This window comes from Spermophilus citellus, assembly GCF_964194105.1.
Source record: "Spermophilus citellus genome assembly, chromosome: 10".
In the NCBI taxonomy this organism is placed as follows: Eukaryota; Metazoa; Chordata; class Mammalia; order Rodentia; family Sciuridae; genus Spermophilus; species Spermophilus citellus.
The window spans coordinates 71,755,048-71,765,815 of NC_138197.1; the positions used below are offsets into that span (position 1 = coordinate 71,755,048).

Genomic DNA, 10,768 nt, shown 5'->3' on the forward strand with positions numbered 1-10,768 from the left:
CTGTCCTGGTTTGTTCTTGCATGATTCAGGGACAGGAATCTTACTCTCCATCCCCCCAGTTTATACCTTTGACCTTGTTCTGTAAGTGGTGGCAATTCACAATTCTGCTCATTCAGGAGGCAGAGAGAGAGGACAGAGGAGAGTCAAGGGCTGTTCAGAGGCAAGGGACCTGGAGAAGTCTTGCCCTCCCAGAAGCCTCTGGGGCTTGCTCCCCTAGCAAGAGGGGGCTTTCCAATTTTTTCTCCTTCTTCCACTTTCTCTCCATGGCTCCCTCCTGACTTCGGATCGTCTCTCTTTTTCTCCTCTGCCTCTCCTTCCTGCATTTTCTGTTGTCTAGCACTAACTTTCTCTTGTCTCCTGAAGCTTAGAGTCCTGGCTCCTCTGTCTCTCATCCTTGGGGAAAGAGAGGTGTTTGGATTTGTCTCTCCATGGCCCAGCTGACTGGCCCTGTGGAATGGCATCCCTGTGTCATAGTTTCAGTGCCTCCTCTTTGCCCTGCTCCCCATTTGGCCCGAGGCCTGGCCCGTGGAGCGTGGGCCTCATAATGCAGGACAGTGAGACATATTTGCTGCATGAATGTTCTAGTGAGCACACGCCAGCCAGGCCCAGGCTCTTGGGCGGGATGCAATTCTTGGGGCAGAGGAGCCAGGAAAGAGTTTGGCATCTGCGGGATAAAAATCTTAGCCTCACTCTAGTGCAGGATGGGAAGGAGGGCCTCTACAGGAAGCTTTCCTGGTGAGCCTGCCCAGGTTCCTGTCCATCTCTCATTCTCTCTTGAGTGTGTATTGTCCACACCTTGGTTATTAGCTAGGTCAGTGCCCTCTCCCTGATGAAGCTGGAAATGCCCAGCCTCCTTTCTCTGGATCTTCCCTGTGAGCAGGGCCATTAGGAAACTGCAGGAAGGATGTCCTGCCCAGGGGCCAAATCCTGGGAATGGGGCCTTTGGGCCTTTGAGTAACTGGGTTATGTGATGATAAGAATTTATGAGGGCCCCGGAGCTGGAGACTGGGGCGTTGAATGGAAGTTTGGGAAGGCAAGAGGCCCAGAAAGGGGAGACTAGCAGCAAGATGGAGAGATGAGGATTCCGCCACATGTGCTCTGGAGACAGGGAGAAGACACCAACCCAAGGGACAGTGCCTGGGAACCCTCCCGGAGGGGGACAGTGGGATCAGGCCTGGAGGAAGAAGAGGGGTTGTCCAGGCAGGGAGGAAAAAGGTGTTTCAGGTTCAGGTAGCATCATGAGCTGGGAGGTGAGAAACTGTGTGGGATGTGGTGACAATGACGAGAGCCAGTATTATTGGAGTGTTGGAAGTGCTGTGGAGCTCGGAGGAGCCATGGCTTCCTCAGGAGCCCTTGGATGCTACACTCACAGAGCCCTGCAGTGGCTCCCTGTGGCTTTTGGGAAGAAAGATTCCTTGGAATGTCAAGTGAAGTCCTGTGCATTTGCTGCCCTTCTTCTCTACGTCCCGGGTCCTCTCTGCTTTCCTTCTCTCTGTACCCTTCCCTATCTTCCTCTCCCCACCTCCAAAGACCACATCTTTGTGGACAGTGAAGTGGTGCCATGTGTCAGGGCTGGGCATTTTCATCATCAATATAATTTTATTGGATAGCACTAGTCTCTAAAGAAGGCCTCTGAGATGGGCCAGGAGGCTGTATACTCCTGGAGGCTGTGACCTGATTCTAGACAGCATGGGGCAGTGGCAGGAGGCTGGACCTGGAGTTAAGAGACTTGGTGTCTGGTCTGGGGCTCTGCCATTCACCTGCTATGTGGTCTGGGGCCAAATGCTTGACTTCTCTAGGCCTCCAGGGCCTATAAAATCAGGTTATACTGAAGGATCATTGTTTTTCTTCTTTTTTCTTCCCATTTTGGTGCCATAAGTGTTCCTCAGACTGTCATCAACCCCCAGGCTATGCCAGGTACTCGGTTTCCACTGGGAACCAGGGCCCTCGGCCAAGCAGCCTGCTGCGGAGGTCGGGCAGGTGCGGGCCTTCTGTAATGAGGGCAGGCCTGGAGGGCGGGGGGGGGGGGGAAGGTGAGCACAGGCTAATTGCACTTTCCCGTCTTCAGAGCACTTAGCCCAATTTGTAATTATTTATTGTTGGTTGTTTACGTGTTTATGTCTGTCTCCCTGGCCGAGCTCTGGGAGTGTACAGGGTGGTGTGGGGTTTGTTCCTCAGTGTCCTGACACAGTGCTTGGCACCCAGTAGGTCCCTGATGACTAGTTCTTTCTGGAATGAGTAGAAGGCTGCCCTTTCACATAGGGCACTTGTATACCGAGAGCTCTGGGATGCTATGGAGTGACAGACCCCGGGTGGGCTGTGGAGGAGTCAGGTACGGGAACATGCCACCTCAGAGGCAGGCTCTGGAGCCCCACCCCAGCCACTTCCAGATGAGCCCCAGTTGATATGGCTCCTCCATCTGGGGTGTCATGTGGACCTTTACCAATCAGCTCCTAGAGGCCTGTGTCCTTCCCCTTGGGCTCCTGCTCAGTGTCTGTGGGAACTCTGACGCCTTCCTGTCATAACCAAATAGTTTAGTAGGGGAAAAGAGTAGGAGAGTAGGGTGCCCCTGCAAAAGGAAGAAACAGAGGAACTCGGAGGCCCCAGTGGGTCTAGAGTGGAAAGAGATGTGCACCCAAAGCAGGGCAGGGGCTAAGTCAGAGCCCCCAGGCCCCTCTCCCTCACGATGAGACCCAGGAATGGAGTGTGGAGGTTCCCCTGGTCCAGGCCTAGGGCCAGCCTAGCCTCTCTAGGGAACCACAACCCATGCCCGGCTGTGTGGGTGCTGGGCTTATGCCAGCGGCATTTTGGCATGGTTGTCAGGCCTGCTTCTGGGTGGAGAGGAGCAGGAAGAAGGATTGCACAGGAGGAAACTGTCAGGAGGGCCCCACTTCCTCTGGCTGTTCCATGCCTCCCAGCGAGGGCCAAGGGGCCGCCCAGGCTGGCTTGGTTCCCTGGGAAGTGCCACATCCTCTCATCTGCTTCACTCAGAAGGAAATGCCAGTCCCAGCAACAGGGCCCCATGGAGCCCACTCTCTGTGCCACCCACTGTGCCTGGCTCATGTCCAACCCGGGAGCATGATTTTTACAGCCTTTGTTTCTCTGGTCTCAGACAAACACTGAGCCTCTCCTTCCTCCTGTCTGCCTTTAAGCCTTCACTCTGGGCCTCAGCCCTCTATCTGCTCCTTCCCTCAGGCAGTCTCTCCAAAGAGCCCCCTCATTTGTGCTTTGAGTGGGGGAGCTATCACGAGCCACAGTCACCAGGGCAGGGACTTTGTGTTGCTCACAGTTCTGTTGCTGCTGGCACAGTCGGTGTGCCAGAAATACTTGTTGAATTATGCAGTGCATCCTCTACTATTTAGCACCAGTTTTTCTTTTCTTTCTTTTTTTTTTTTTGGTTTTTGTACTGGGGATTGAACCCAAGAGCATTTAACCACTGAGCCACATCCCCAGCCTTTTTTTTTAAGTTGTTGATAGACCCTTATTTTTATTTCTTTATATGCAGTGCTGAGAATAAAACCTAGCGCCTCACACATGCCAGGCAAGTGTGCTATTTGTGAGCTCCAGCCCCACCCCTCCAGCTCTTTTTAATATTTTATTTAGAGACAGTAACTCACTGAGTTGCTTAGTGCCTCACTAAGTTGCTGAGGCTGACTTTGAACTCACAATCCTCCTGCCTCAGCCTCTTGAGCCTCTGGGATTACAGGCATGTGCCACGACAGCTGGCTAGCACCAGTTTTGATGGCTGTCTTAGGTGAGAATCTCTTCCCTCCTTCCCCTCATTACACAGGGTCTGGGGCCCCGTCCCCCCAGCCCCCCAAGGCTGGAATCCAGGTTACTGGAGAACCAGCAATGTTCCCTACTCTGCTTTTTGGCCATTCATCCCAGAGATTCTGAGTCTTCTGGGGGCCTAGCCCTGCGCTGAGTAGTGGGATATATACAAAGGTAAGTAAGACAGGGCTGAGGCTGGGGTCCCCTCTCCCCAATTCCAGGGGGTGAGAATGACTCTCACTGCCCCAGAGAACCTCTTTCTGTCCAGCCCCTGCCTCCAGCTGCCCCTGCCCAGCTGGCTCCAGCCTCCTCTTCCTTCTTTTCCTGGCTCTGCACATGGCTATTTAGGAGGTGTCCCTGTCCCTGGGGCTGCTTTCAGAGAGGAACAAAGAGGGACTGGAAGGCTGGGTGGCTGACAAAGGAGGCCATGGGAGTGGTAGGGCATGTGGAGATGCTTATTTGTCAGCTCAGATCGCTCCCAGAGCTCCAGCTACTGCCTTTATCTGGTGTGATAATAGACCGAAACCATGTCCTGCTCCCTGCTGAGAGATCTGCGCACCTGCTAATGTGACAGCAGCCCAGGATGGCACTGGGCACTCCTCCAGCTCACAGGTTGGCTAACCACAACCAGTGGAAGCCCCTGGTCTTCAGGCTGCCCACCATGCAGAGATGTGCCACTCATTCAGGGAGGCTCTTAGGACCCATCTGGAGAACTGAAGCTTCATCTCTCTATTCCCAGCCTGGCCACAGTGCCCGGTGACAGTAGGAGTTCAATGGTTGAACTGTATGGATTCAGCACCTGCTTATTGGGAGCTACTATGTGCAGCCAGTGTATCTCCCTCTCCCCTTCCCCATCCTTTGACTTCCTTCCTGTAGCATCTGTTGGGATCCCAGGATGCGGTGAGATGGGGCGTCTCCAAGACAGCTGGTCTATGACAGACCAGCCTAAGCCAGCCCTGCTCACTGTCTCTCAAGAAGAAGGAGGTGTCCCTTACTTCAGCCCTGTCACTCACATCAGTGCCCAGGCTTATAAGTGCTCATGCATGTCACAGACGTCATCTTCCCACACTGCCAGGCAGGCCTGGTGCTGTTGCTCTCATTTTGCAGAGAGGAGCTGTTGCTCCTCCCCCAAGGAGGAGGTGGAGGATTTATACCCAGATCTTCTGTTCCACGGTTTGGCATCCAGCCCAGCCCCCGCTCATGCTATTTAGGGGCTTAATCCCTGAGATAGACTCTGAATTTCTGTAGGGGAGGGTGGGACGAGAGCCGGGGCTGGCATGGGCCAAGGAGGGGTGGCAAAAGGTGACAAGGTGAGGTGCAGGCTGGAGGCCCAGGCCAAGGAGTGCAGCTGGGCTCAGGTCAGGGTCCCTGCTTGGGCTGCTGGATGGAGCAGGAGCAGCCAATGGGAATCTGATGATCTCAGCTTCTCTCTGAGGTGCAACAGGCTCCTCTCAAGTGGGCAAACAGTGCTGGGCGAGATTGGGGACTAATGACTGTTTTCCAACAGGTGATTCCTCTACGTGGGGAGCATCGTCCCAGGTCATCGTTCTGCAGTCTGCACTTACTGGGGTAATAGCAGCCTGACTAGGGCCTCCAGCCCTCCCACTGGCCCCAGGGCCCTGCAAACTGATGGCAGCAGAGGAGAGAGGAAGGCAGGAATAAACAGAAGCAGCATGCCCCACCTGTGCTCTGCCCCTCTGTTCCAGGTCACTGCAGGTGTGCGGGGCAGTGTCAGGGCATCTCCTCTCACAGAAGGACCTCACCCCTGCCAAGGATCTCTGCAGACACCCGTCCCCCACAAATGTTGGCCCCTACCTAAGCCCACATGGACAGCTGGCTGCCCTCTAAGGTCCCTCACCCACCTTTCTCCTGGTACACTACTTCCCATCCATCCTCCGGAAGCTGAAGCAGAAGACAGTGCTCTTGATGGAGGACAGCTTGGGTAGGAGGCCCTGGGCTTTGAGTCTTCTTGTGGCTTTCTAAATTCCCATGACCACACATGTTGTTGGAGCTGTTTTTATTTTGCCTCTGAAGATGCTAGGCTCTGCATCTTTAAGTGACTTCCCCGGGATCACCTAACATGGTAGGCAAGGTAATAGCATCCCAAAGATGTCTGAGTTCTAATCATGGCAAAAGAGACTTTTGTGATTAGATGAAGAAACAAGGATGGAGAGATTATTCTGGATTATCTGGGTGAAACCAATGTCATCACATGGGTCCTTTAAGTAGGAAAGAAAGAGGCAGAAGACTAATGGGACATGAGAAAGGCTCTACTGGCCAAGTGGCTTTGAAGATGGCAGGGGAGTCGAGGAATACTGGTATCTTCACCAGAAAGGGAAGAAAACTGGTAAATGAATTGTCTTCCAGAAGAATGCAGCTTAGCTGACACCATTTCAGACTTCCCCCTCCAGAGATGTGGTAATAGACAAAATTAAGAGAAGTAAATACGTTTTAACTTTTTTGGTACTAGAGATTGAACTCAGGGGCATTAACCACTGAGCCACATCCCCAGTCCTTTTTGGTATTTTATTTAGAGACAGGGTCTCGCTGAGTTTCTTAGGGCCTCTCTAAGTTGCTGAGGCTGGCTTTGAACTTAAGATCCTCCTGCCTCAGCCTCCTGAGCTGCTGGGCTTACAGGCTGATACCACTGCACCCAGCAACAGAAATAAAAAGTAAATAAAATCATGTTGTCTTAAGCCACCAAGTTTATGGTGATTTATTACAGCAACCACAGTAAATCACCATCCCAGCTAGTGAGTGAGGAACTGGAACCAGAGGACTGGGCCTCCACCCTGTTCCTTTTGGTCTCCCCTGCCTCACGCCCTGCAGCTTGACAGCTGAGTGCCTATGGGAGAGGACAGGAGAGAAGATTCCAGACTGAAACAGAGGCTGGGGTTCCATGGCTGCCCCTCCTTGAATCCCCAGTCTCCCCTTCCTGTCTGTGCCCAGCTCTGGAGGTCAGAAATTCCTAGAAACATGGCTACAATAGCCCATCCTGTGGGTGTTCAGGTGAGGCAGGGTCTGAGTTGGCCTTCGGCCTGGAAGGGCTGCAGTGCTAAAACCGACAGGGCTCCCCCAAAGCCCTTGCGGCACTGCTGCCTCCCTACTTTGCTTGCCTTCTCCTTCCTGGCTGCTGGGTTCTTTTTCTTAAATATATCTTTTAGTTGCCGATGGACACAATAGCTTTATTTTTAAATTTTTATGTGGTGCTGAGGATCGAACCCAGGGCCTCACATGTGCTAGGCAGATGCTCTACCACTGAGCCCCAGCCCCGTGGCTGCTGGTTCTTTGAAGCAGGGGTGGGTGGGATAGGGGTGTGTGGGCCTCTCCTTTAGGGTGTTTTGTCTGCCTTAAGGCAGGGGGTAGCTGTGTGGCCAGTGCCTGCTTGTGGGAGGATCCCAGGGTCCTCTGGTGTGTGTGGGAGTGTGGCAGATGTTGAGGCCCTCCCAAGCAACATGTCTAATCAGCTCCTGTATGCAGGTGTGTGCACATGAGTGTGAGTGTGTGCATGTGAGTGTGCCTGTCATGGTCCTGGGTGTGCCTGTGCAATTGTGTGAACAAGTGTGGGACAAAGTGTGAACATGATTCTCTGTGCTCCATGTATGTGTGAGTGTGTATGTCTACTCTTACTGGTATGTGTGAACATGTGTGTGGTGCCTGCTCACTGTGTGAACACGAGTGTGCACATGGAGGGTGTGTCTGCTCGTGCTCCTCTACGTGAGCATGTAAGTGTGCAAATGTGTGCACTCGTGTCCTCACATGTGAATGTGAGTGCGTGGGAATGTGAATGTGTTCATGCTTCTAGGTGAGTGTGCAAGTAATGTCTGCTCACACATCTGCTTATGAGCATGTGAAAGTAAGTGTTCAGGTGTCTCCTTCCTCCTCTGTGTGTGAACCTGGGTATGTGAGTGTGCACAAGCTCCCTGCACCCAGTTCTGTCCTCTCCCCCTAGTAGGCATGGCCTCACCCTGTGACACAGCTGCTAATGACTGTTTGCCATTGTCTGTGCGCGGTGGCATCACCTGCTCTAATGACAGTCTCCCTGCCTAATGACCTGGCTCCTGCCCCATCATTTAGGAGCCACAGGGGCACTGGCCCCGTAGGGAGATGTTGACGAGCTCAACACATTTCCCGCTGGGTGTCAGTGGGGGCGGGGGAAGCACCATTGTACCCCTCCCCCGCAGCCCTCTGGGTGCCCGCCCGCGTGGGCTGGGAATTTCAGCTGGCTGGTGGCATTCCTGGGCAGGAAGTCCTGTCTCGGCAGGGCTGGGTGGCTGCTGTCTGGGCCTGAGGATGCTCTCTGCTGCCCCTCCCCACAAGCGTGCTGGACCCTGGCACGCAACTTGACTCCATCAGCCACCACACACTGGGTCTGCCTTCCCCCTCTGAAGCCCCAGGCCCTCTGGCCTTTGCTAAGGAAGGGGGATGTCCCTTCTGAACAAGCCTCCTGCTGCTCTGATATGCTCTGGTCAGGGGCCACCTCTGGGGAGCAAGAGGGCCTGGAAATGCCAAGGACCCCCAAGGAGTTCACAGGGCTCAGGGTAAGCCACCCTGAGTTAAAAGTTAACTCAGGCACCACACACATGTTCACACATACCAGTAAGAGTAGACATAAAAGTTAAAAATGGCCTTTGATTCTGAAGGAGGAACTAGAAGGTTCGCTGCTTGCTTTCTGGGGACTCACAGCCCTTCCTTCTGCTCTTATAGCTTTGAAGCTACTCCATCCGGCTGGTGGTCCCCAGTTATAGGTCTGCCTCCTCCTACCTGAAGTTTCCCTAGAGAGACCTACCACTCTCTCTGGTTCCAAGGGATCATTAGAGATTTTCCTGGTTAGGGATTCACGCCTGCAATTAGCTATGTGGCCTTGAGCAAGTGGTCCTCAGTGTCCTCTGCAAAGTGTGGATGCTGTTGCATCTGCTTCCCAGGTTGTCCTGGGAACCGAATAGCTATCTGCAGAGCCCTCTGGACATGGAGGGGCACAGAGCAAGCACACAGTCAATCTTTTTAAAGCCTCCCTATGCCTTCATTTGTTGTCTATAAAACCAGGAGGACGGCGGCTGGCTGCTGGTGCTCGGCTGTAGGAAGATTGGGGAGCATTCGTGGCAAGTGCCTATGGCAGAGGGGACAGTTCATGGTGTTTCTCCAGGGTTCTCAGTCTTGGCACTTGTCTTCCTACCCATGAGGGGCCAAGCAAGGGAGGAAGAAGGAGCAAATGCACCAGTTTTCCCGTCTGCTGGCTCAGTGTCCCCGTCCTGCTGGGAGCACCAACTCCTTTGCCAGTGCGGGCTGCCCCTCCTCTAGGTCACTAGCAACAGGGTTTCTCTGCCTGTCATTTGTGACTCTCAAGAGGCTCATGAAGACAGAGAAGCATCCTAACGCATTACGAAGTACTGTTTTATGGACATATGTATGTGTTAGTCTCTGAGTAAAATGTACTTGTCCTGTAGGGAGGTTAAGAAGCTGGAGACACTTGGCCCACTGTCCCTGGGCTGGGGCAAGACAGTAATGACCCCTGGGTTTTGCCTGGTTGCACTGCTCTACCATGAAGCCTGTGCTAAGGGCTCATGTGTGCTGTCTTGGAGTGACTGCTCTCCAAAACGGGCAGGCTCTGATCCATCTAGGGCATATCCCTTCCTGCCCCAGCTACCTGGAAACTCTCTCAACCTTTGCCTGGATAAAGTCCTGGCTAGGTTTAGGAGTGGCTCGAAGCAGGGAGTGTGGGGTGGACATTGCAGGGGGCCCTGTTCTGTGGACCTGCTCTTGGGTCAGGATCCCTTCTTCTCCTATGACCCAGGGCCCTTTGCTAGCCAGACCCAGAGTGGGGCAAGGGCATCAAAAAACACTTTCTACCAAAGCAGACCAGTTGGGAGGGGTGTCAAAGAAATCTCAGCCTTAAAATTCAGGGATAGTCTCTTCTCTTTCCCCAACACCTGAGCTCAGGTCAGTGGTGGGTTAGAGCGGGGGATGCTATAGCACTGAAAACACCAAATTGCACTCGGCTTGCTGAATGATGAATTCATGCCAGCCACGGCACACGTTGATTTACGTTTATCAGGTCCCATCTTTACCACCCTTGTAAAGAGTTCCTATTATTGTGATCGTTTCACAGATAATGAAGTTGAGGTCCAGAGCAGTTAAGTCCACACAATTAGGAAGTGCCAGAGACGAGATTGCATCCTCCACGTCCTGTTGTGGCTTCTGAAGAAGCTGTGTGTGTGCTGGTGGGGACACTGTATTGGCAAGCAGCCTGGTTCCTGAGGCCAGAAAGAGCAAACCCAGTCTTGGAAGGGTTTATAGTACTCTTGAGGAGAAGCTGACCTCTTCCAGGTGGCCTAGAAGATTCCTGCCCCTACATGAACTTATGTGGGGCCTCCCCAACAATCGAAGCAAGAACTTGAACGTGAGGAGAAGCTGCTCATTGTTGGGAGTTTCATCAAGTTTAATCAAGCATCAAGTGAGATTGTATGATTATCAAGAGGAAAAAATTGCAGCAAGAGAGATGTGGCTTAGATTCCAGAGCCTTCCTTGGCACTCCTTAAGGGCAGGGACTAATCCTCTAGTAAAATGGGCTTAATTAACACCGGGGACTCTCACAACTAGTGATGATCATGGAAGGTGTAACTTTGTGAGAACGTTTGCAAAGTAACACATAAATGAGGGCAAATGAGCACGAGGTATTTGGATCTAAGTACTGAGGGGACACGGAAGAAGCTGGTGGTAAGAATTGGGTGGTGTCCACCAGGCTTCTAAGAGCAGGGGAGTGTGGAATGGGTTGGGGAGGGACAGGGCTTTCTTTGAGGTGGGGGCAGGCAGGGGGAGCAGCAGCCATCATTTTAAAACAAGCCAGTCCTTAAGGGGCCCCACCCCAGAGACCCAGCTCAGTGACCTGCTAGCCCAGGAATTTGTCCTTCCTCCTGTCCAGCCACTCTCCTGCCCAGCCAACTGGAAAAATGACAAGGAAATATCCTGTGGCCCTTAGCCAGGTCCTCCTCTCCAG

General features: G+C 53.1%; 1 long non-coding RNA gene across 1 annotated transcript in view; it reads left to right on the top strand.

Annotated features, from left to right (window-relative positions):
* LOC308657445 overlaps nt 1-6,412 on the top strand; it is a 22,460-nt gene extending 16,048 nt beyond the window's left edge. Inside the window, exon 4 of the long non-coding RNA XR_014023925.1 lies at nt 5,279-6,412. This is a non-coding gene — a long non-coding RNA (uncharacterized lncRNA). The remainder of the gene's footprint in view (nt 1-5,278) is intronic.
* Nucleotides 6,413-10,768: the final 4,356 nt, after the last annotated feature.